Raw genomic sequence first — 25,701 nt, 5'->3', positions numbered from 1 at the left:
ATTATCCCTGTTTATAATTCCCCTCCACCGTGTATGAGAGGGCTAGTCTCTGTCCACACTTGACACTTGTATTTTCTTTCTCTTGGGCAAAAGATACTGTTTTAGAAATGAAGCAGATTCACTTAGGAAGCTGAAATAACAAGATCATGTGCTCCAAATGGACCACGTTATTGACACCTTGCTGAGGGTCACCACCAGTGACCTTGGCACAGTACAAAACACCCGGGTCTGAGGTCCAGCATGCTACCACCTGGCATGACCTCCCTTAAGACACTTACCCTGGGAGTTCCCTTTGTGGCTCAGTAGTCATTAACCCAGCTAGTATCCATGAGGATGCAGGTTCGATCTCCTGCTTCACTCAGTGGGTTGGGGATCTGGTGTTGCCATGAACTGTGTGTAGGTCACAGATGCCACTCAGATCTGGCATTGCTGTGGCTGTGGCGTGGGCAAGTGGCTACAGCTCTGATCTGACCCCTAGCCTGGGAACTTCCCTATGCCATGGGTGTGGCCCTAAAAAGCAAAAAGAAAAAGAAAAAAAGACACTTAACTTCTCCAGACCTCAGTTTCCCCTTCTATAAAGGGAGCCAAAAGTCCTCTGTCCCCGGGCCCCTGTGCAGTAGGAATGGATCCTTCAGTTCTCACTAGCTGTTTGGCCTTGCCTCACATGAGCTCCATTAGTGCTTTCGGGAGCAGGTTCCTTCCTCGAGTCTTCTTTCTCTGGGTCGCTTTCTTCCTCTTAGTTCACGCCTGCCTGTCATGGGCAGAGGAGGAGAGCCAGACGTGGCTGGAGACAGAGTTTTACAGCTTTCAGCACGATGTCATGTCTAAGTAACATCAGAGCCATCAGTTTAGAATCTCTATAAACTTGTCACTTTGTGGTTGGGGAAGCAAGTTCTTTATCAGATTTAGTGATTGGGAGATGTAAGCATGAAGAAGCTGCTGTGTTCTCCCGTTAGTCAAGAGGCTGATCTAACATTACAGTTGAGACCAGATGGAATTGATTCAATGGTCCAAGTCATGCAGAAGAGAATGGGGTTGTGGTGCCCCGGTTTTGTGTCGTGTCCGGCCTTTGTTCATTCTGTTGCCACAGGTGCCCAGCGTTGGGCTGGTTGTAGTGGCAGTGAGGCTTGGGTGGGGACAGCCTCGGGGGAGGGGTAGTGTCCCTTGTCCTATAGAACTGTGCTCGACGTGGTTAGGAGAAAGGTCTGCCTAACAGGGACACTTGGGGAGGGCTTCAGAGAGGGGGTATCATGCACCCCAGTTTCCATCTCAAGATTTTCACTGAGAGAAAAGGAAGGGGAAGTTGGGAAAGAATGAGTCATCCGCTCTTCTGCTCCAGCATCCATCTGTAGGGGCACCTGCTGGACTCACTGTGTTCGTAACCCCATGTCCCGTGGTGGGGGTTGGGCAGGGGCGGACTCTAAAGGGGAAGCTACAGCAATATCATTCCACTGACCCTCCCTTGGTCATCAGGGGACCACTGCCATTCCAGAGCTGTCAGCCCAGCCAGAGGGAGCGCTTGGGTAGCTGTCAGTGCTCATGGGTGATCGTCCCCTCTGTTTGGGAATCGGTGGTGAAATCCGCATGACTCCCGTCAGACGCTGCAATTGTCTGAGGGCTTCAAAATCCTTCCCAGAGGTTTGAACCAGGATATCATTGCAATGAAAGAAGTCTCTGGGGGATCATCTAGGAACGAAACTGTGTGAACCAAGAGACCAGCTGTTGAGGTGGGCAGGAAAGATGGATTAGATGCTTCCAAGCGTAGGGACCTCACATGGCACTGGAGGGCAGAAGACTGTCTGGCAAGTGTCTACACCAGTTACACTGGTCTCTTGGGCCAGAATACAGTTATCTCAGGAGAAGAGGTTTGGGCCCTGCAATTCAAGAGAAAATGTTTTACTTTGAAAGCAGCCAACTGAGTTTGAGTTCTGGCCCTGTCACCTTCCCAGAGTGTGGCTTTGGTCAAGTGCACTGCTCACCAGGGCTCATGCTCAGATCACAGCACATCACTGGCCACATCTGGCACCACTCCACTCCGAGGGGCCACGGGACACAGACAGGAGTGGCAGGTTGTCGGCAAGGCAGCGTGGGCCCTTCTGTTCCATCAGAGTGGTCCTCACAGCGGTGTAGACGGCCGTCCCTGCAGCATTCAGGGGCTGTCGCTCCCCGCCTCCCACCTCAGGTGACAGCTCAGGTATGAGGGAACGACACACACAGGGCAGGTGCAGGGGTCTCTCTGGCTTAAAAGGAAGCCAGCATCTCTCATAACAGCTCCGTATGCATAACCTCTGTGGTCCCCACTAGGCTCGAGCCTGATCTGGAGAGTCACAGCAACTCACAGGAGCCCCAAATGAGGATCGGCCCCAAGCAGGTGTTAATACTTCATTTACAGCTCTGGCCAATCCAGATGTGGTAGAACTATCCCGGGTCATTTTTATCAGGAGTAGTGTTGCTTAGTAACAGTTGACATTCTCCCTTTATCAAGTTTCCAGGGGAACAGAGATAGAAGGTTAACTCAAGGTCAGATTCCCATGCAGAAGGGGAAAAGGTTTTGTTAATCCTTTCCCAAGAGCAAGTCACCTCACCGCTCAGAGATTCACTTTATTTATCTGTGAAGCAGCAACAGGCTGTTCTAGCCTTAACCACGGGAGCAAGTCAGATGTGAAGTGTTTCTCATTTTTTTTTTTAGAGCTCAATTGGGATTTTCTGTCCTTGTCACCTCTCTTGGTTGAAGACATTTCAGTGAAGTGTATGACTTCTTTCCTGATGGCTGGAGTGTATTGGATGTCATGTGCATAGCTTGAAACAATTGCTGTGTTCTGATCTTTCTAAATATTGTGTCATCAGTTGGTTTGTTGTCTGTTAATGGCGCCCTTTCACAGGTGGGTGAGTAGAGGTTATGCCTCCTACAGTGAAGCCAGATTTCATTTTTCTAATTTGCATTTTACATCCTGGTTCCCTTGTGTTCTAAACAAATTATCGACATTGTCTAATTGAAGAGATGAAAAGTCCTAAGACACATGACACCTCTCTCCAAAATAATGCCTCCACAGTACCGTCTTTCCATTAGGACACAGCATATGCAAATGGCCCCTGTGCGATTGCAGAGGGGGCAGCTCTCAGCTGGGAGCTCTTTGTTGGGTCTGAAGCACATGGCTCAAGTCCCATGGTCTGGGCAGACGGTGAATTCGAGACTCTGGGCTGCTGTTTCTCAAGGTATGATGGAAGGGCCATCTATACCAGCATCCCTTGAGGGAATTGCCAAAAACAGAAATCCCCAAGTTTTACAAACGTAGTCTTTCTAATTCAGATGTCCGAGTTAGGATCTGGAAGTCTACATTTTATACCCTTGTCGTTCTTACAACGCTGCTGTCCTGGGAGGGCTTCTTAATTACCTTTGAAGGGCCCCTGCCTTCAACTCTCAGCAACTGCTTTGTATGGTGTTGTTACAGGGAATGAAGATGGATAAACAAGGTAAGACACCCAAACTAATGCCTGGTGTGTGGTAGGAGCTCACCATGTGGGAAGCTGTTCAAACTGGCATGTACATTCGTTTCGTGGTACATGTATTTAATTTATTCTGAGTCAGGAACTTATACTGGGTAGACTTACTACTTGCCTAGGGATTTTTTTGTTTGTTTTTATTTTTGTTTTTGTCTTTTTAGGGCCGCACCTGTGGCATATGGAAGTTCCCAGGCTGGGATCAAATCAGGAGCTACAGCTGCCAGCCTGCACCATAGCCACGGCAATGCCAGATTCTTAACCCACTGAGCGAGGCCAGGGATCAAACCTGCATCTTCATGGATACTAGTCGGGTTGTTACCACTGAGCCATGATGGGAAGTCCTGCAAAGGTTTTTTTGGTCTCTTGGTTTTTTGCTATTGCCTCACTAATCTCTAGTAACATTCTAATTTTAAGTTTTTTAAAAAGCACTCAAGGCTAGAAAAGAAAAAAAAAACCTGTTGTATAGCACTGGAAACTATATATCTAGTCACTCATGATGGAGCATGATAATGTGAGAAAAAGCATGTATACATGTATGTGTGACTGGGTCACCTTGCTGTACAGTAGAAAATTGACAGAACACTATAAGCCAGCTATGATGGAAAAAATAAAAATCCTTAAAAAAGAAAAGAAAAGAAAAAAGTACTCAATGTTAGAAAAAAGAAAAAGTAAAAAAGTACTCAATGTTAGAAAAAAGAAAAAGTAAAAAAATACTCAATGTTGCCTTGTTTCAAATGTGCCAACAGGTGATAAGGAAATGAATTTGGATCCCATGCTTAGGTTGGAAATATGAAAAATAGTGTCCCCGTGGGGTCTAGATACCATAGCAGGGAGTACAGTGCAAGGAGGTAGCCCGACAGGGAAGTCAGCTCACCCTTTCCCTGACTGGCGAGTCATCCTCTAGCTCTTTCTCTCCCCAAACTTGGAGAGCTTGGTGTCACTTCATGAGCAAAAGAGCACACTCCTGTTGGAGGAGGGCCGAGCACTGGCAGAGCTGCCCAGAGAGAAGCCTGTGTGATGCGCTTTCCTGCCCGTGCCCCATCCTCGCTTAACCTCTAGCATTAAAGGCCGGCGTAAAGATGAAAGGACTCATGTCTGGTGTGGTCCCTCTGGCCACCTTTGGGAGCCATTTTCCTGATCGACTGTAATTCAGAAAAGCCCTCGGAAGAGGAGATGCATCTGTTGCTCTGATGTGTGAAGCTAGTAACCTTTAATGCGAAAGCCATCCTTTTTCCTAGGGAAGAAAAAGATGGATAGAACCATGTTTGCTTTTCTCTAAAGAAGGAGGTATTGCAGAGCCATGCTCTGCTCTCTGTCCTTTCTCAAAAATACAGTAAACCTGGCTTTGTAAAAGGATAATGAGTCAAGAAGAAGAGAGAAAAATCATTTAGGAAGATGAAATATCTATTTGATTAGTCTTGTGTCAGAAACTGACGGTGAATAGTTGATTGACATTGATCTGATCTTCAGGTGATCAATCTCAGCATTGCCTTTGCTTCCACCTGCAATGTGGAAAGCATCACACGTACACAAGTTCAATTTCATTTCAAGGATCACTGGGAGGGGAAAGCATTTATGTTTCTTGGGGCTCCCTTAGTCATTTTTATCCCGGTGTCATCTGTAGTCAGAGCTTAGTTTAGTTGCTCATTTAGAGTCTTTAAAAATTTTTCTTTTCTTCTCCAAGTTAGGTATTTGACAACATTTCTTAGCATGAGAAGATAAATACATGTGGGGATAAATGAGATTGACTTTTCTATGAGCACAGGTGGCCCATATTCACAATGCAAAGTACAAGGACAGCATGCTGGTTAAAACAAGGGAGAGCCCATGCCCAGTAAAATGCGGCGGCTCGTGTAGCTGCACACACACAGTGAGAAGCTTCTTGTCCAGCCATGTGTGGCTGCCTCTCTGATGAGAACATAGCATCGTCGGGCTTACATGAACCCAGCAGATGAAATGTCTGTGTCTCAGCTGCAGCTTGCCTTCTGCGAGCCTGGGAGCCTGTGCATTTTATTAGGGCAACAACCCAGAGCCCATGTGCCAGGGAACCGCCTTCCAACGAGGATGTCAGGTAAGGGGTCACATTGAGAATATTTGTCTCCAAGATAATGATCACAATCCATCTACATTGTGGTGAGAGTGAGGCATGGACCATCTGCCAGTGTCACGCCATGGAGATAAATGTTGTGTTGCAGAGTGGTGTATGCGGAGGGACTGGTGAGCAGTTTACACACATTCTTAGTGTCCTGGGAGCTCCTGACATCATTTCTTAGGGGCAGCCTTGCTGATGCATGTGATTGCCAAGCCTTCCTGAACTTTGTGGAGATTCTGCAGATACAAGCTGCTGATGACAATCAGCCACCCAGGAGTTCCCACTGTGGCTCGGTGGTAATGAACCCGACTAGTATTCATGAGAATTCGGGTTTGATCCCTGGCCTCACTCAGTGGGTTAAGGATCCCATGTTCCTGTGAGCTGTGGTGTAGATCGAAGATGCGGCTCGGATCTGGTATTGCTGTGGCTGTGGTGTAGGCTGGCAGCTGTAGCTCCCATTAGACCCGTAGCCTGGGAACCTCCGTATGCCGAATGCCGTGGGTGTGGCCTTAAAAAGACAAAGACAAAGACCAAAAAAAAAGGAAAAAATCAGCTGCCCAGCCTAAGTCTCTCATAAGAGCAAAGGTCAAGAAGGCTGATGTTCCCTCTGCCTCTTTCAGATGGGGGAATCACAGCAATTTTGTGAAAAGTGAAATGGAGTCAGGGAATTAGTGACCTGTAATAACTCACCTTTGCTTAAAACAGTCCAGGATGGTGAGTCTCTGCTGCCCCCTACTGCCCAGGTTTTGTATTGTAACTGAGGAGAGCCTGGATTTGCAACCTGGCCGTCTCAGGGCACTCTCGGGGGGATAATGACTCCAGGCAGAGCCTTCCCACATTTGTCTCCACAATTTGGGAAAGTGTATGTGGACTGAATAAAACCATTATCAGGGACGTGATAAGGTTCATGGAAAAGCTTTCTCTCCAGAGGCGAGAAACTGAGAGTGGGTCAGATGGAAAATCAGTCTTCGCAAGGCTGTCCACTCTCTCCCCCTTCAGCGGACCAGCAGCTGGTGGATTCAAGAATTGGGATTAATCCTAAGGATAAGGATCCTTGAAGGCACTAGTTGTCACTGCAAGAAAAGTTATGCTAGATGTAACACTCTTTTTAAGAGGCGGGTAATTCTAACCAGATGATACAGTCGGGATGTAAATTAGTCTCTCCCTTCTTATTAGGCTGAGTAGTCATTTACTTGCCATAAAGGAAGGATGAACAAAATTATCTGGATTAGGTAGAACCTTGTCAGGGTGAGGGTGAGGCCCAGATAGTTGGGAGAGGTCCATTTTGCTCAGAATATCCATTCTTCCACCCAAAGGTTGGAAACAAAAGATGTTTTAGGAAACAGTTTTATGGAGAGACACCAATTTCCTTTTAGAAATGGAGGTCTGTATCTTGGGCCAGCTTTTTTTCCTCCCTCCAGCCACAGAGGGTAGAACGAAAAAATCACGAGGCAAAGTTTGGTTTCATATATTTAAAAAGAAGTAAGAAGAGAAAAAGGGAGTTCCTGTGGCACAGCGGAAATGAATCCAACTAAGAACCATGAGGCTGCAGGCTTGATCCCTGGCCTCAGTCAGTGGGTTAAGGATCTGGCATGGCCATGAACTGTGGTATAGGTCACAGATGCAGCTTGGATCTGGCGCTGCTGTGGCTGTGGTGTAGGCTGGCAGCTGTAGCTCCAATTAGACACCTAGCCTGGGAACCTCCATATGTCATAGGTTCAGCCCTAAAAGGCCAAAAAACAAAAGCGGGGAGGGGAAGGACTTTTTCACATTTGTCTTCTTACAGTTGAATCTGCTCCCTTGGGGTATGGGGTTCCCTGACCCCCAGAGAAACAGATGCAGAGGCTGGATCATCACTTGCCAAGGTTGCCAGATGGGGGTTTTCTTACATTAGAAGGTAGATTGGAATAGATATTCTCTTCTAAGTTCCCTTGAAAATATAGGATTTGATTATCACAGGCAAAGAGTAAAGTTAGGGTGATTTTGGTAGCTCCTGGAAAGGCTGGTCATGACACATATACCCCCACAGTTGGTTGGAGTCCTAAATCCCCATCTTTGGATGAAACCCCATCTTTGAAGGTCTTCATTCATTCTAAGAGTGCACTCTTTTCTTTTTGTTGTTGCCATTGCTTTTTAGGGCCATGCCCATGGCAAATGGAGGTTCCCAGGCTAGGGGTCAAATCAGAGCTGTAGCTGCCAGACTACACCACAGCCACAGCAGCTCAGGATCTGCGACCTACAGCTCACAGCAATGCCAGATCTTTAACCCACTGAGCGAGGCCAGGGATCGAACCTGCATCCTCATGATACTAGTTAGATTTGTTTCCCCTGAGCCATGACAGGAACTCCCAAAAGTGCACGCTAATCTTGACAATGCTGCTTACCCTCTAGGTTTCATTTCTGAACAGAAGTTGCATTTCATGCAGGTAACAGTTTCTGTGCAGTTTGTGATGTATTCTTTTACTCCATTCATATACTTGGGGAAGATTTCTTCCTTAACGTCAGATGAGGTGTCTGGAACTTGCCAGACCCATGCTCTGAGGCTATCAGATAGAGGCCACAGACAGGTAAGGGCCCCTGCCACATGGAAGTAACCATGGCCCCTGAGTGAGAAGTACCTCATGCCTAGGTTCAGCCACTTAACACTTGGACTCACTTCCTTGCCCTCTCCTGAGAAGAGCCACATACAGGTATCTTCAGGCACGTGTCCATGCTGAATTATTTTTTAAAGTCAATTTCACCTATGTGCTGTAGGGGGCAGCGTTCATTAGGAAAAACCAGGAAGAGAGACCACCTTATAGGAGAGAATCTGAGCCCAGTTTGTAAAGATCTGTGCACCAGAGTCTCATTCCATCCTGTGGTTCATGATTGAATGAGGCGCTGGCCCTTGGATAATAAACCTCCTCGGGAGCCAGGATTACTTCGCCTCATATTCAGTTCCTCTGGTCAATACCAGTGAGTACCTGTAGGGGGCAGAGTGACTTTTCTAGGTCCTGTGCTGGGTGGAGGATTCTAACCCAAATCACCTGACTCCAAGCTTTTCCTCTTTTAGCCAAGTTCTGAGCCACTCCAACCCTCCAATCAGAAATGGTGATTATTTATGCTGGAGCATCTTCCACCTGTTACTGCTTATGTGGTAATAAATAATAGTAAAACTTGTGGGAGCAAACCTTTTTCTGGACTTAGGTTCTGACTTTTTGGACTCCTATCTCCCCAGGCCCTAAAAGTTCTGGTTTCAAATAATAGCTGGTATTTCTCACAAGGGTACAAATGAATGGGACAGCTCTGGTGAGGAGTGCCAGGCTCTGGTGATCCTGGTAGGGCTTGCATCTGAGGCCATCTGGGGGTTGCAGCATGAGGGATGCTGGCTGGTTCACACTGGGCTTGGCTGAGACAAGCCAGCTTTCTCTGCCTGGTCTTCTGTCTTCCAGCAGCCTAGTCCAGGCTGTTCTCATGATGGTGGATAAGTTCTGAGACAGGGTTTACGTGTGCAAGGCCCTTTAAGTTCTAATCTCTGAAGTGACATCCGTTCTCTTCTACTTCTTTCTTTTGTCCAAAGCAAGCCACACAGCCTGTGCAGATGCATGAGGGTGGGAAATGCATTCTCCCTATTGAGGGGGTACTGCAAAGTCACATTTGCAAAGCATGCATGATCCAGAGGGGGGTGGAGACTGAAGGCTGTTTTTGCAATCAATTTACCACACTATGTAAGTTGGGCCCCAAACACACACACACACACACACACCCCGATTTCACTTGTCGAGGTAACAGTCTCTTCACACTGCAGTCTCATGAAAATGAGAATACTCTGAGCTCATTAAGGGCAAGCTGGGGGCATAAAGCTCTGAGAGTTCTCAGTGGGGAGAGTGGCTTAAAGCATCCCTAGTTATTTAGTCCCACAGAAGTGCTCTCTGACCAGCAGACACAAGCCATTCATTGCAGGAGTTCAAGCCCTGCTTCTTTCTGAGACACCCTTTGGTCAAGGTAGGAGCTACCTGTGAAAGTAGCAGCCTGCAAAAACAGGTCTGGCTTCTGCCTAAGCCTGTTCTCGGGCCTCTGGGCTCTTTCATCTTCAGATCCCCTTGCTTTTCGGCTGTCTCTTTTCCAAACCAACTGGCACAAGTTGATCTGAATACCAGCCTGGGGTGCAGGACCCCAAGACATCTGGTCCCAGCAACTCCACTTGATGGCTTTGTGATGGCTTCTGTGGCATCTCTGAACTTGCATTTCCTCAGCTCTAAAATGGAAATGGGAAGGAGTTCCCATCGTGGCACAGTGGTTAACAAATCCGACTAGAAACCATAAGGTTGCGGGTTTGATCCCTGGCCTTGCTCAGTGGGTTAAGGATCTGGCGTTGCCGTGAGCTGTGGTGTAGGTTGCAGATGCGGCTTGAATCCCGCCTGGCTATGGCTCTGGCGTAGGCCGGTGGCTACAGCTCCAATTCGACCCCTAGTCTGGGAACCTCCATATGCCGCGGGAGCGGCCCTGGAAAAGGCAAAAGGCCAAAAATAAATAAATAATAATAATAATAATAATAATAATAATAATAAATAAATGAAATTAAATTAAAAAAATAAAATGGAAATGGGAATAGCACCAACAGCAAAGTTACATGAGATGAAACATGGGGGGGAGCACCCCACATTATGGGTATAATGTTTGTTGAATGTGTGAATTCATGAATGTTCAAGGTCAGAAATGACTGAAGGGAGCCGGTAACCACAGCAGCTGAACTCAGAACCCCAGAGAGCCAGTTCTGCACACATGGTCTGTTGCTCAGGATCAAAAGTCTAAAGCACCCATGGAACCATTCTTCCTGCTTCTCTCCCTCTACATGGTGAAGGATGTTCTTGAAAACCAAGGGACCTAGAGACATAGAGTGCCCTTCCTGAAAGAACAGCTTATTAACAAATGAACTCTCATCATAGCTTGGTAAATATCCACCTGGGTCTCTTTTGCTCCTGATTATCTTATAAATGTAACTTATTAATTCTTGAAATCCCCACTGCCACTCATTGGGGGAGGGGAATTCAAGATAAGAGTATTGATTGAGAAGTTCCCGTTGTGGCTCAGTGGTTAACGAATCCGACTAGGAACTATGAGGTTGTGGGTTCGATCCCTGGCCTTGCTCAGTGTGTTAAGGATCTGGGGTTGCTGTGAGCTCTGGTGTAGGTCGCAGATGTGGCTCGGATCCCGCGTTGCTGTGGCTCTGGTGTAGGCCGGCAGCTACAGCTCCCATTAGACCCCTAGCCTGGGAACCTCCATATGCCCTGGGAGCAGCCCCAGAAAAGGCAAAAAGACAAAAAAAAAAAAAAAAAGTGTATTGTTTGAAACAAGCAAGCATATTGGAAGAAGCACGCCTTAGGTTTTTCCTTCTTTCCTTCCTTCTTTCCCTCTTGTCTTTCTTTCTTTCATAAATTGGCTCCTAGAAAAGAGAGAAGATACATCCTTCAGCAGGGTTTTAAATAAAAGGACATTACCCAACTTAATGACATTTCCCTAAAATAACTTTAAAAGGTCACGATGGATGATTTTTGCACAGTGTTTTGGAACAAAGGCCCCTTGGTTGGTAAGGATTTTTTTCTGACTATGATTCTATTTTTCCTTTTGTGTGTCCATCATCCTTCAGTCTGGGCTCTCTGGTCATCTTAATATATCCAAAACCATAGTTTGAAATAACCTGCCTTTCTGCTCATGGGAGCCAGTGACTGAAGCATCTTGGGACAATAAGGGGAAAGATGCTGTAGCTGAACTAGTGAGCGGTCCAAGGAAAGGGGTGGAACCAGAGCCTAGGCTCCTTTCTGCCTGAGCCTACCAAGGTGCCACGATGCTGGCCTTGGGGTGTCTGTCAGTCTTAGTTGTCACATCTTGGCAACCAGAGTAGCCAAGCTGGCCGGAAGCTGATCAGGACTGTTCACTCTCATTAAGGAGTCCCTCAGATCACCTTCTGGCATGAAACGCTTCAGAAATCATCAAACGGCTGAGGTAGAAGCTGGATTCCTTGAAGTGCTTCCAAAGGCTTTGGCGTATCTGACTTTTGGATGAACTTAACTAAACAGAGAGCTTTTCAGGTCTGGGGCCTGGCCCGGGCAGCTCCCTGGGCACCCAGCATGACATGGAGGTGGGGGTGGGAAGGATGGGAGGTGGAGGTTGGCTCCTCTGGCCCACAGCTCCCTCCCTCCTCCCTCCCCCCTCCCCCTTTCTCTCCCCCTCCCCTGAGCTCTTTCTCACTTTGACTCTGCATCTGAAAAAGTGACTTTTCTTTTTCTTTCTTTCTTTTTTTTTTTTTAAGTCACACCGGGAGCATATGGAAGTTCCCAGGCTAGGAGTCACATCAGAGCTACAGCTGCTGGCCTACGCCACAGCCACAGCCACTCAAGATCCAAGCCATGTCTACAACCTACACCACAACTCATGGCAACGCCGGATCCTTAGCCCACTGATCAAGGCCAGGGATGGAACCCACATCTTCACGGATACTGGTTGGGTTTGTTACTGCTGAGCCACAGGGGATCTTCCAAAAGTAACTTTTCAGCATCAGGAGGAGCAGCCATTGCAGAGAGAGTGAGTTTGTAGTTAATTAGCAAATGCCTCTGTGTCCCCTGGGCCAGCAGAGTCCAGTAGAACTTTCTGCAGTGATGGTAGTATTGCATACCTGTGCTGTCTGACAATAGCCACTAAGTCCATGGGGCTTCTGAGCACTTGAATGTGGCTGCTGAGAAGGAAGGACTTTTGTTTTTTTTGTTTTTTTTTTCCTTCCGTCTTTTTGCCGATTCTAGAGCCGCTCCCATGGCATATGGAGGTTCCCAGGCTAGGCATCTAATCGGAGCTGCAGCTGCCAGCCTACACCAGAGCCACAGCAACGCAGAATCCGGGCTGTGTCTGCGGCCTACACCACAGCTCATGGCAACGCCGGATCCTTAACCCACTGAGCAAGGCCAGGAATTGAACCCTCAACCTCATGGTTCCTAGTCGGATTCATTAACCACTGAGCCATGATGGGAACTCCCTTTGTTTATTTATTTATTTGTTGAAGTTTTAATGTATTCAACATTAATTAATTTAAATGGCCACATGTAGCAGGTGGCAACAGTATAGTGCATCTCTGGATCATAGTTCCAGGGGGGAGAGGGTCTGCTGCTAAATTCTGTTGTTTAAAAATGGCTTCTTAGGAAGTTCCCGTGAGGCACAGTGGGTTAAGCATCTGGTATTGCCACAGCTGTGGTGCAGGCTGCTACTGCAGTGCAGGTTCAATCCCTGGTCCAGGAACTTCCACATGCTGTGGTTGCAACCGCAAAAAAAGGCCTCCTAGTCACAAAGGACCAAATGCTGTGTGGTTCCACTTATGTGAAATGTCCAGAGCAGGCAAATCTATAGCAAGAGATAGTAGATTTGTGGCTGCAGGGGCTAGGGGTGGGGGTGGGGACATGGAGGGGGGTGGGAGGAGTGACTGCTAAGAGCTTCAGAGTTTCTCTTCACTGTGACATGTTTAAAAATGAAGTTGTGGTGATAGTCACACAACTTCCTAAGTATATTAAAACCAGTGATTTATTCACTTGAAATGGGTGAAAATTATAATCATGAATTATGTCTCAATAAAGTGGTTTGAAAAAATGGCTCCTCTCAGGCCATATTCAAATAGCTGCTGTGTCCTCAGCTCTGCTCCCACTCAGTGGTGTTTGTGGTTCAGCGCCTCCCATTTCCCGGGGCTTCAGTTTACCCTCAATCAAATAGGAACATTGCCTTTGCTACAAGAGTAACACAGAAGAGAATTCTCTGCTCTCCTTTTCCTGCATCTATCAAACCTTAATCCGGTTCCAATGGGCTGGTCTCTGGGATAGAGAGTGAGCCCTCTTCTTCTAGGAACCCAATTCCAGAAGCTGCCTCAGTTCCCAGAGAGCCCCAGGCAGTGAGCAGAGCTTTAAGGCGCCCTTCTCTGTCCCTTCCCTGTGGTGCTGGTCTAGGAATTTTAAGTAATGGCTGAGATATTTATCTTTTTTGCCTTTGATCCAGATAAAAACAGATTGTCCCTTTGAGTTGTCATTCGATCTAATGCACAGAAACAGGTTTCCATACCCTTGGTGAGCAAAGAGTCCTGGGCCAGGAGGGGGCCCAGAAAGGGATTCCTGGTTTTAAAATGTCCTGCAGTTTTCCGTGGTTTGTGGTTAGGGGATCCTGTGGGATTTCTGGGAAGCACATGCTTCAGGCTCAGGCTTGCACTGGTCTTTTTCTTCTCCCACTTCTCATGGGGGCTTTTGTAAAACAGGCCTGTCAAAGGGTTCAGAATCAGTGATATTAGGGGAAGTCATTGTCATTCTCCTCCTCCTCTTCCTTGCTGTCCCAAAGTCTGAGTGTCAGCATGCAGCAGTTGCAAAGGCCTGCCTTCTAAATAACGGTGGGGCCGCTTTTAATGTGGGGGAGGTGGTGGACGGCTAACAGAAAAAGTAGTAACAACAGTCATGAAGATAATAGTCACGTAGCCGCTGGTTATTCAGGTATTCTTACCTGCCTGGAGGTGTTTTAGATACTTTGCAGAGCAGCCTCATTTAATCCCTCACGCCACACCACAACCCGGGCACATCAGGAGTATCTGATCCATTTCACCGATGCAGACACCGAGGCTCAGAGTAGTGAAATAAGTTGTCTACATCACACAGCTGGCAAGGGCCAGCGTGGAGATTTGAACTAGGATCTGCGTGATTTCTCTCTCTCTCTCTTTGTTTTTTTTTGGTTGCACCTGTAGCATGTGGACGTTCCCGCGGCCATGGATGGAACCCCCACCACAGTTAAGGCCTGCACCACAGCTGCAGCAAAGCCAGATCCCTAACCTGCTGCACCACAATCAAACATCCCAGATCTGCCTGATTTCAAAGCTGGTTATTTTGCTTTTCTCCATCATACTCTCCTACAAGCTGGCTTTGACTAAACTCACTAATCATGGAGCAGCCCCCTTTTTGTGTCAGGCACTGCACAAATTCCTGGAGGTACAGCTACAACCCAAACCAGCAAATGAGTGGTGAATTAACTACCCAGAAGAAGGAGCATATTCTAGGCTGAGGGAACAGCGTGTCCAAAGATGAGGGTGTGGGAAATGGGAAGATAGTGGAGGGGGTGGGTGGTGTGAGAGAACATGGGAGGGGTCAAGGGAACAAAAGTTGAGGGCTTTTGGTGTGTATCTGTCTGAAGCAGGCAAAGGGACCTTCTCAATTCTACTCGGCAAATCTGTGCTGGACTGTGTTCTGTGCGGGTGGGGAGCATGCCTCCTGTTCAGTAAATCTGTGTGAAAGAACAGGCAGTGGCTGAAATGGGATTAGGACCCAGGTTTCCTGAATCTGTTTAATGTTTTGGCCAGTCGCGTTTTCTGTTGAGAATTCTTTTTTTTTTTTTTGCTATTTCTTGGGCCGCTCCCGCAGCATATGGAGGTTCCCAGGCTAGGGGTCCAATCGGAGCTGTAGCCTCCGGCCTATGCCAGAGCCACAGCAACGTGGGATCCGAGCCGCGTCTGCAACCTACACCACAGCTCACAGCAACGCCGGATCGTTAACCCACTGAGCAAGGGCAGGGAGCGAACCCGCAACCTCATGGTTCCTAGTCGGATTCGTTAACCACTGCGCCACGACGGGGACTCCATGTTGAGAATTCTTGGGTGATTCCAAAGTGGCCTTGGACAGGGAGTGACTGTGGCATTGTGATTTGTAATAAGAAATATTTATTTGGTTTTTAGTTCCCATTTTTGGCACAGAGCTCCTAAAACCCTAGGAATTCCCTGGAGTTCCCATCGTGGCATGGTGGAAACGGATTTGACTATGAACCATGAGGTTGCAGGTTCAATCTCTGGCCTTGCTCAGTGGGTTACAGATCTGTCGTGGCCGTGAGCTGTGGTGTAGGTTGCAGATGCAGATCAGATCTGGTGTGGCTGTGGCTGTGGTGTAGGCCAACAGCTATAGCTCCAATTCGACCCCTAGCCTGGGAACCTCCCTATGCCCTAGCTGCCTAAAAAGGCAAAAACAAACAAAAAACCCCTAGGAATTTCCTAAGCACTAAAAGACAGAAAGGTGTCTTTTGTTATGTTAATGAGGTGACTTTGGGCCACACCTCAGAATGGGAACTGGTGGCCAGTGGAACCAACCACGTGATTAGAGGGTGGGACTGAAAGTTGACCTCTGGGAATGGGGAGAGGGACTGGAGGTTGAGTGCAGGCACCAGTGGCCAAGAATCTCATCAATCATGTCTCTGTAATGAAGCCTCCATAAAAACACTGCAGGACAGGGATTGCATAGCTTCCGGGTTGGTGACCATGATGGGAGACATGGGAAGGATGGAGGTCCTGGAAGCTCCTGGTCCTTTTCCCTTCTTTGCCCTGAAGCGTCTCTTCCATCTGGCTGTTCCTGAGTTATATCCTTTTATAATAAAGCATTGAACTAGTAAGTAAAATGTTTCTCTGAGTTCTATGAGCTGCTGTAGCAAAGTAGTCAAATCCATGGCGGGAGTCATGGGAAGATTCAGGCTGTAGCTGGTCAGCCAGAAACACAGGGTTGTGACGTCTGATTGATGGTGTAGGTGGGAGGCACTCTTGTGGGACTGAACCCAGATCTGTGGGATCTGACTTTATCTCCAGGTAGATCGTGTCCGAATTGAGTTGAATCATAGGACAGACACCCAGCTGGTGACAGAAAATTGCTGAGATGTGTGCAATTTTCTTTGCATGTGAGCATGTGTGCACACACACACATGTATGCACACACTGGAATTAGTATTAGAATCTTTTTTTTTTTTCTTTTCGATGGCCACATTTGCCGCATATGGAAGCTCCTGGGCCAGGGATCGAATTGGAGCCGAAACTGAGGCCTATGCCCAGCTGGCAACAATGCTAGATCTTTAACCCACTGGGTGAAGCCAGGGATCAAACCTGCATCCTCAGAGACAATGTCGGGTCCTCAGATGCTGAGCCACAACAGAAACTCCAGTACTAGAATTCTTTTAATGACCTAATGTACTTATGCTGCCTAAACTTGGCCTCTGTCCACCAGTGCTGAATAGAAGCGGGGAGATAGAGTTTTGGGCCAAGGAGGAAAAAAAAATAGCTTTATTGCTTTGCCAGGCAAAGGAGGCCACAGCAGGCTAATGCACTAAAGACTGTGCACTCCTTTGGGAGAGAATAGAAGGTAGTTTTATAGTTTTGTAGTGAAAAAAAATGGGCCACAGCTAAGGATGAGGATAGATCCAAGCTTTCATTCTTCTTCAGAGTTGGTGTTCAGTGGCCCCAGGACTGGTTCTGGTAGTCCTCTCTAGTTTTCATGTGCTGGGGGGTTTTGGTTGTGCAGAAGAACTGTGTGTATTCCTTGAGGAAGAACCAGGACCCTGCCCCAAGGCTGCACTGTTGTTTCTAGACTGTTCCTCCCTGGTCTCTGCATCCCCTCCCTTCTCTGATGAGCAACTGTCATGATCCAGTGATAGATTTATTTATAAACACAAGGGACCTGACTATGCTGTGTCACCATCAATTGAGTCCTGAGCCAGGTAAATAAATCCCAGTAAGTTTTAATGTCTGTGAACACACGCGATGACTTTGGCAATGGCTGTGGTGATGGTGATGAGTGAGATAATGATTGCAGGGATTCCACTGTTGAATTTCTGTTCAGTTGGATCTCAGCTGGAGTTCCCATTGTAGCTCAGTGGGTTAAGAACCTGGCTAGTATCCATGAAGATGTGGGTTCAATCCCTGGCCTTGCTCAGTGGGTAAGGATCTGGTGTTGCTGCAAACTGTGGTATAAGCCGCAGATGTGGCTTGGATCCCACATTGCTATGGTTGTGATGTAGGCTGGCAGTTGCAGTTCCAATTGACCCCTAGCCTGGGAACTTCCATGTGCTGCAGGTGAGGCCCTAAAAAGAAAAGCGGGGGGGAGAGGGGGGAGATCTCAGAGTTACTGTTGTGGTGCAGCAGGAATGAATCCTACTAGGAACCATGAAGTTGAGGGTTTGATCCCTGACCTTGCTCAGTGGGTTAAGAATCCGGCATTGCCCTGAGCTATGGTGTAGGTCTCAGACTTGGCTCGGATCTGGCATTGCTAGTGGCTGTGGCATAGGCTGGCAGCAACAGCTCCAATTAGATCTCCAGCCTGGGAACCTGCATATGTTGCCAGTGCAGCCCTAAAAAGACAAAAGACAAAAAAAAAAAGAAAAAAGATCTTAACCAAGTAACTTCTTTTGGTGCTTACATTCTAATTTCTAAGCAAAATGTCTATGTTTGGTAGTAGTTATCTTGTTAACTTTATCTCTTGCTTTATCGAAAGCAGGATGAGCTTGGACCATGTTTTTGAAATAGAAAAAGTACAAGTGGAATTTATATCTGGACTCAGGGACACTTTGGCTTCTTTGCTTGCAAAAAAAGGTGATTTTCAAACATTTCTGTATTTCTTGAAAAAGGCTGTTCTACTTTCAAACACCCACAGCTTGGAGCAAATCTTTATATTCCACTTAAACACATTTGATTTTAATGTCTATACTGCTGACTACTAAAATGTTAAATGAAACAAAAAATGTGTTAGAATGTAGTTTTTTGGTTTTTGGGGTTTTTTTTTTTTTTTTTTTGTCTTTTTAGGGCCACATATATATGGAGGTCCCAGGGTAAGGGTTCATCGGAGCTATAGCTGCCAGACTTCACCACAGCCACAGCAACTCAGGATGCAAGTTGTATCTGTGACCTACACCACAGCTCATGGCAACACTGGATCCTTAACCCACTGAGCAAGCCCAGGAATCAAACCTGCGTCCTCATGGATACTAATCAGATTTATTTCTGCTGAGCCATGCTGGGAATGCCTGAATGTAGTATTAGAATGCTACTTATCCACCCCATGGGATTGGTCACTGTTGATTTGTGTGTTCCTGTAACCTGACATGGAAGAGACTTTCATTAAATGAATTACTGTGTCTTACAGGTCCATTTTACTTTTATTTGTTTTTTTGAAGTATCGTTGATTTACAATATTGTGTTAGTTTCAGGTTGATAACAAAGTGATTCATTTATATTCATATATATTTTCAGATTCTTTTCCATTATTGGTTATTATAAAATATTGAATATAGTTCCCTGTGATATATAGTAGGACCTTGTTACTTAATTTATAGGGTCTATTAATCCCATATTTCTAATTTATCCTCCCTCCCCGCCCCACTTTCACCTTTGGTAACAGTAAGTTTATTTTCTATGCCTGTGAGTCTGTTTCTGTTTTGTAAAGAAGTTTATTTAGGGGTTCCCTTTGTGGCTCAGCAGGTTAAGAACCCCACATAGTGTCCATGAGGACACAGGTTTGATCCCCGGCCTCGCTCAGTGGGTTATGGATCTGGCCTTGCCAAAAGGTGTGGCCTAGGTCATACATGCAGCTCAGATCCAGTGTTGCTGTGGCTGTAGCTGTGGCTGTGGCCTGAAATTGTAGCTCTGATTCGATCCCTAGCCCAGGACATCCATATGCTGCAGGTGTTGCTGTTAAAAAAAAAAAAAAAAGTTTATTTGTGTCATTTTTTAGATTCCACATATAAGTGATATTGTATAATATTTGTCTTTCTCTGTCTGAATGACTTAGTAGATATTCTCTCAGTCTATCCCTGTTGCTGTCAATGGTGAGATTTAATTCTTTGAGATTTAATGGTTAATATTCCATTGTATACATACACCACATCATCTTCATTCATTCATCTCTTGCTGGACACTTGGGTTGCTTCCGTGTCTTGGTTATTGAAAATAGGGCTGCTGTGAATATTGGGGTCCATGCAACTTTTCAAATTAGAGTTTTTGTCTTTTCCCAATATAGCCCCAGGGGGTGGAATTGCTGGACTATATGGTAGCTCTATTTTTTAGGTTTTTAAGAAACCTTTATGCTGTTTTCCATGGTGGCTGCATCAATTTACATTCCCACCAATGGTGTAGGGAGATTCCCTTTCCAAAGAGTTTATTTTATTATTTACTTATTTATTTTGTCTCTTTAGGGCTGCAACTGCAGGATATGGAGGTTGCCAGGCTAGGGATCAAGTCAGAGCTTAGTTGCCATCCTACACCACAGCCATAGCAATGTGGGATCCGAGCCGCGTCTGCGACCTACACCACAGCTCATGGCAACACCAGATCCTTAACCCACTGAGCAAGGCCAAGGATCTAACCTGCGTCCTCATGGTTCCTAGTCGGATTCGTTAACCACTGCGCCACGACAGGAACTCCAACACCGGATCCTTCACCCACTGAGAGAGGCCAGGGATTGAACCTGCGTCCTCATGGATACTAGTCGGGTTTGTTAACTGAGCTATGACAGGAGCTCCTGGAGAGTTTCAACGCCCATCTTCACGAAGACCATCTCATTAGTTTAGCTGGAAATTCTCACCCTTGGGAACAAGGCCCCGTGGGTGTGTCTCTTCCTAACTCTTGGGTCGTTTTCTCGGAACCCAGACCATGTCTTAGTTTTCTCGGTACCCTGCACACCCCTCCAAGGAGCATCACTTTGTACATTTGTTCACCCAGCTTGTTTGCTTCCAGACTGGCTTCTGAGAGCTGAAAATGTATTGGCATCTTGGAGGGAAACTCAATGAAACTGACACTTTTAGTGCATAGTTTTATTTAAGGCAGGGACAGAGCCTATAATCTGAGTTGTCCAAGGGAACCCTTGCATTCCTGGCTGCTATTTTAAGAGTCTTCTCCCAAATCGATATCCTTCAGGTTTATTTGCTTTAACTCCTGCTCTGGAGGTTGGCTTGTCTCTGTGCATCAGAGATGTCATGAGAGCAGTTCCTCCAGGATTCCAGCCGGACAGCTGCAGAATAGCTGGCATTTTTCTTTCCTTCCCTCTGTATTGACAGCAGGTTTGAATCATCCTGCTGTAACATAACCAGGTCAGAAATCATTTGAAAAGCATTTAGGAGGCCTAATTTGATCTTTTTTTCAATGAGAGGGTGACATTGCCTGGTCCCACTTTATGTTTTTGTGTTTGGAGATGTGTTGAGAACATCAAAGGGCTTCCCTTTTTCTGCCCCTCCTATTTCCTGCTGATCAGCATGGGACTGGGGGTCCTTCCACATTTGGGAGGATCCCATCAGCCTTCTACTTCCACCCACATCCTTGGAAGTCCTTGGGGAAGTCTGTCTGTTCATTCCTTTGCTGCTTGCCACCCTGGTTGGGTCTCTTCTTTCTGTCAGCTGGACCTCTGGCCGGCTTTCTTAAGCTCACCCACATCCCTGGCAGAGTTCTTCCTCTTCATACAGAGAGAGTCGGGGAGGTCCCATTGTGGCTTAGCGGCAAGAAATCCCACTAGTATCAGTGAGGATGCAGGTTCCATCTCTGGCCTCACTCAATGGGTTAAGGATCTGACATTGCAGGGAGCTGTGGTGTAGGTCACAGACGAAGCTCAGATCCAGTGTTGCTGTGGCTGTGGTGTAGGCTGGCAGCTGTAGCTCTGATTGGACCCCTAGCCTGGGAACTTCCTTATGCCTCAGGTGCAGCCCTAAGAAGCAAAAGAAAACAAAAGAGAGAGAGAGAGAGAGAGCCAGGAGTTCTCTAGATAGTAAGCTAGTAAAATGTAAAAACTTAGCCAGAGCTGCCTGTTGGTGCCCCTGCCCCACTTCAGGCCACAATCAGACCTGCCTTTCCCTGCAAGGAGGACTTTGAGGCACAGAGGAGTGGAAGGCAGGCAGCTCTGACTCTGGTTCCAGATCTGCTGCTAATTCAAAGAGTGACCTTGAACAGTAATCATGCTCTCTGGGCCTCAGGTTCCTCCTCTTTCAAAAAGGAGCACTAGCTGACGGAGTGCTTTTTTTCAGCTCTAATGTCTCTTGATCATAGGATGGCTCCCTGATGCCTGGTGCCTGCCTCTTTGCTTTTTTTTTTTGGTCTTTTTAGGGCTGCACCCAAGGCATATGGAAGTTCCCAGGCCAGGGGTCGAATCAGAGCTACAGCTGCTGGCCTTCGCCACAGCCACAGCAATGCCAGATCCAAGCTGCATCTGCAACCTACATCACAGCTCATGGCAATGCTGGATCTTTAACCCACTGAGCAAGGCCAGGGATCGAACCTGCAACCTCACAGATACTAGTCGGGTTTGTTATCGCTGAGCAGCAACAGTGACTCTTGGCTGATCCTATTCTTGAAGGTCCTTCAGCTTCACTGCCACTGAAAATTTCTCAGTTTTGTTTTTAAGACTCCAGCTTCCTATTCTTTTGTTCATTTCTCCTTCTCTCCTCTCCCTCTCTCATGCCAGGCGGTGATATCTGTTTTCTTGTCTCCTTCCAGACCATGCCCCACAGCCTCATCCTCCGCACTCAGGGTGGCCTACAGCCAAGGTATTTCCTAAACAAAGCTTCTAAGAGGAGCTCTGGTACCAGCTGTTAAAATCATGCTTTTTTTTTTCTTTTTTTTTTTGCTCACATTCCTCTGTTCCAAAGCTTGGTAGCTGACTACCTCCAGTTAATAATTCATTTTAACTCAGAGATGATATGCAGCTTTGCGGCTCCGATATGGTGCATTCGTTTGGTGCACATTTATTCAGTTTTAACATTATGGTTACATTGAGTCCATCAGGGACTTTAGTTCTACAATCATAAGTTGTCAATTTTCACCTAGTTCCTGTCATGGCTCAGTGGAAATGAATCTGACTGGTATCCATGAGGATGCAGGTTCGATCCCTGGCCTTGTTCAGTGGGTTAAGGATCCGGCATTGCTGTGAGCTGTGCTGTAGGCTGGCCGATGCAGCTCTGATTCGACCTCTAGCTAGGGAATCTCTATGTGCCGCAGGTGCAGCCCTGAAAAGACAAAAAAAAAAAAAAAAAAAAAAAAGTTGTCTGATTTTTATAAAGAAGAAAATAACTTTTGCTGAGAGGAGGGAACTTGTCCAATAAGCCTTGGAATACTTCGCTGCCGTTTCTTCTCTGCTTAACCGTGTAGAGGGAGCTGGCTTGCCTTCTCTCTTGAAGCTTCTGCCATATGAAATAGTTAATGGTTTCATGCCGGGACCTTATTTTCTCACACAGGCAACCTCTGGTGATGCTGTTCTCTGAAATGCTTTCTGCCCTCCTCATTCCTCACTCTTCCTCCCACCAAATTTATCCTTCACCTTTTATCTGTCTGTCTGTCTGTCTGTCTGTCTTCTTAGGGCTGCACCAGCAGCATATGGAGGTTCCCAGGCTAGGGGTCGAATCAGAGCTGTATCTGCCAGCCTACAGCACAGCCACAGCAACGTGGGATCCTTAACCCATTGAGCGAGGCCAGGGATCAAACCCACATCCTCCTGGATACTAGTCGGGTTCATTACTGCTGAGTCCTGACAGGAACTCCTTCTTCACCTTTTAGATTGCAGGTCAGACCTTGTTTCCAATAGAAGGCCTTCCCTGGGCTGAGTTTGAAACCCCTCCTCTGCATTCCCACAGCACCCTGCCCTTATCCTCTGGTCATCTTCATCCAGCTCTGTGGTTATTTTGCCCGTCCCTCACTTGCAGGTGAGGATTGAGCCTTCCTCTCTTTTCTGTCCATTGCCATCACGGAACTCGGTATTTAGAAATGTTAGGTCAATATTTGTTGGTGGAGTGAGTAAGTGAAGGAGCGAATCAACTGCAGAATAATTATTTACAGCTCAGATGCTGGAGCCAGAAGATGTGTACCTGTCCTTTGACATTGGACAAGTGACATGGTCTTCCTAGGCCTCAGTTTTCTCATCTGTGAAATGGGGATGTAGCAGGATCTACTATTTAGGTTACTTTACTGTGAGAGGTAAATTAGGCGAGGCATGTAAAGTACATAGCACATTTTATACAATATATGCTCAATAAGTTATTGAACTGTTTTTAATGATGAAAATCATGAAAAGCGAATGATAGGGGAAATAAGCTGGTATTTTTTTGGTTTATATAACAAAAAGCAATAACTTTCAACATTTAACTGGAAGGCAATTATTCTCTTCCCAAATAACATCTAAAGCTATATCTGAGTTTCCGCGTGGCTCAGCGGGTTAAGAAGCTGACTAGCAGCCATGGGGATGCGAGTTCAGTCCATGACCTCATTCAGTGGGTTAAGGATCCTGTGTCACCACAAGCTGCGATGTAGGTTGCAGATGTGGCTTGGATCCAGTGTAGCTATGGCTGTGGTGTAGGCCAGCAACTGCAGCTCCAATTCAACCCCTAGCCTGGGAACTTCCATATGCCACTGGAGCAGCCCAAAAAAGAAAAAAGAAAGAAAGAAAAGCTGTATCTGTGCTTTTTTAGTAATGGATCACTTAGTAATTTTTGGAAATGCAGCTTGAAGTATCACATAGAGTTTTCAGTTAGACCCAAAAAGAAGGGAGAAATGGAATGCATGCTTTTGACCAAAAAAAAGCAAATCAATATGGATTCAAATATAAAAGTCTTTGTTGTTGTTGTTAACTGGTTTAACTAGAAAATACAGTTAACTATTTAAAGTTTTCAGTTATTTAAAGCATTTCTAATTAGCATCTTTGCTGTCACTGACCGAAGATTAGATGTTTATCTAATCTTCACGCATACATTCAACCAGTGAATCAAGCAACATTTATCCTGTATCAGAAACTGGAGATAAAAAACAGAGCCCCTGGCTTCAAGGAATTAATATTCTAGAGCAAGTTCAGCAAGCTTTCTGTTAAATAGCCAATTAGTAAATATTTGGGGCTTTACAAGGCATAAGGTCTCTGTTGTAAGTACTCAGCTGGGCACTGTATTGAGGGAGCAGCCACAGACAATATGTAAATGAGTTAGCATGGCTGTGTTCCCATAAAGCTTTGTTTACAAAAAAAGGTTGTGGGCATAAAAAGCAAGGACCTACTGTATGGCACAAGGAACTGTAATGGAAAAGAACCTGAAAAAGAATATATCTATATAACTGCATCACTTTGCTATACACCTGAAACTAACACAACCTTGTAAATCAACTATATTTCAATTTACAAAAGATTGGGCCATTAGGCCCTGATTTGTTGATCTCTGTCCTAGAGAAGGAGATGGGTACTTAGACTGAACTAAGTCTGGACCAGGCTGGGTCAGCACAAAGGGCTAAGACTTATGGAAGAAGAGGATGGGCAGATAAGAATAGGGTGAGTTGGGCTAGGACTCTCACAGAGAATAATGGGTTAGGAAAATAGGGGTGCTGGGTGAGTTAATGGAGAGTAAATTAAGGCCAGGAGGAAGAGATGCAGGGCTGGTCCTTGATGCCAAAGCAAGTGATGCTGGTGTAACTAAAGACCAACTGTCCTGGACCTGCACTAACCAGTCCGGATACTTACAAAGACCTTCCCACCCTTGGAGGTCCCATTGAACAGCCTGGAACCCACTGCAGGATTTCTGCGAGTTCCCAAGGCCTGCTTCCCCCAGCTGCCTTCTGGGAAGATTGTCTCCCTTCCACCCGCACCGTGAACACAGAAGCCTACTTCCTTGCTAGCTTCCAAGAGATACGCAATCACAGCAAGCATTTCTAATGCCGTAGTAATTTTCGTGGCAGTTTATAATGATGTCACACGTTGCATATCACACGTCCCTGCTTGTCCTGCCTACTTCTTTTCCCTATTTTTTCTTTTTGATGGACCCAAGCAGTTGTTTCCTTTATCTTCTGCAAGGCATTCAGGTTCCCCTAGAACTTCAGCCTTTGGCCCAAGTGGCTTATCAAAGAATTCTCCTGGAGTTCCCATTGTGGTTCAGTGGGTGAAGAATGTGACTAGTATCCATGAGGATGCAGGTTCAATCCCTGGCCTGCATCCTCATGTTCAATCCCTGGCCTCACTTAGTGGGTTAAGGGATCTGGCATTGCCGTGAGCTTCAGTATAGGTTGAAGGTGTGGCTCGGATCTGGTGTTGCTGTGGCTGTGGTGTAGGCCGGCAGCTGTAGCTCTGATTCAATCCCTAGCCTAGGAACGTTCGTGTACTGCAAGTGCAGCCATAAAAAAACAGCAACAACAAAAAAAAGGAATTCTCCTCCCAAAGACAGCTTTCCCATCCTAAGAGAAATTCCGATGTTCTTGTTACCCTAACAGATGGTGGCTTCCCAGAGATGCTCTGCTACCCACTGCTCCTCCCATAGCCCAATCCCACTCCCACTCCATAGTTTTGGTCTCATGGGTCTAT

The 25,701-nt window shown here is 46.4% G+C and overlaps 1 protein-coding gene and 1 long non-coding RNA gene across 20 annotated transcripts in view; one reads left to right on the top strand and one right to left on the bottom strand.

Annotated features, from left to right (window-relative positions):
* The window catches only part of NAV2 (neuron navigator 2), an 820,834-nt gene that overhangs the window by 589,520 nt on the left and 205,613 nt on the right, over positions 1-25,701 (top strand). The window lies entirely within an intron of this gene.
* LOC146405338 (uncharacterized) lies at positions 18,169-23,815 on the bottom strand. The gene is made up of 3 exons (XR_014837238.1): positions 22,805-23,815; positions 21,593-22,299; positions 18,169-20,950 (listed from the first exon to the last, which is right to left on the bottom strand). It is a non-coding gene; the product is annotated as an uncharacterized LOC146405338 (long non-coding RNA).

This window comes from Sus scrofa, chromosome 2 (assembly GCF_054392235.1).
Source record: "Sus scrofa isolate SSC_HxYL_T2T_F1_AM1 chromosome 2, Sscrofa_HxYL_maternal_Yorkshire_Landrace_v2.0, whole genome shotgun sequence".
NCBI lineage: Eukaryota > Metazoa > Chordata > Mammalia > Artiodactyla > Suidae > Sus > Sus scrofa.
Note: the sequence above shows the minus strand (reverse complement) of the source record. Positions and strands in the feature narration are given on the sequence as shown.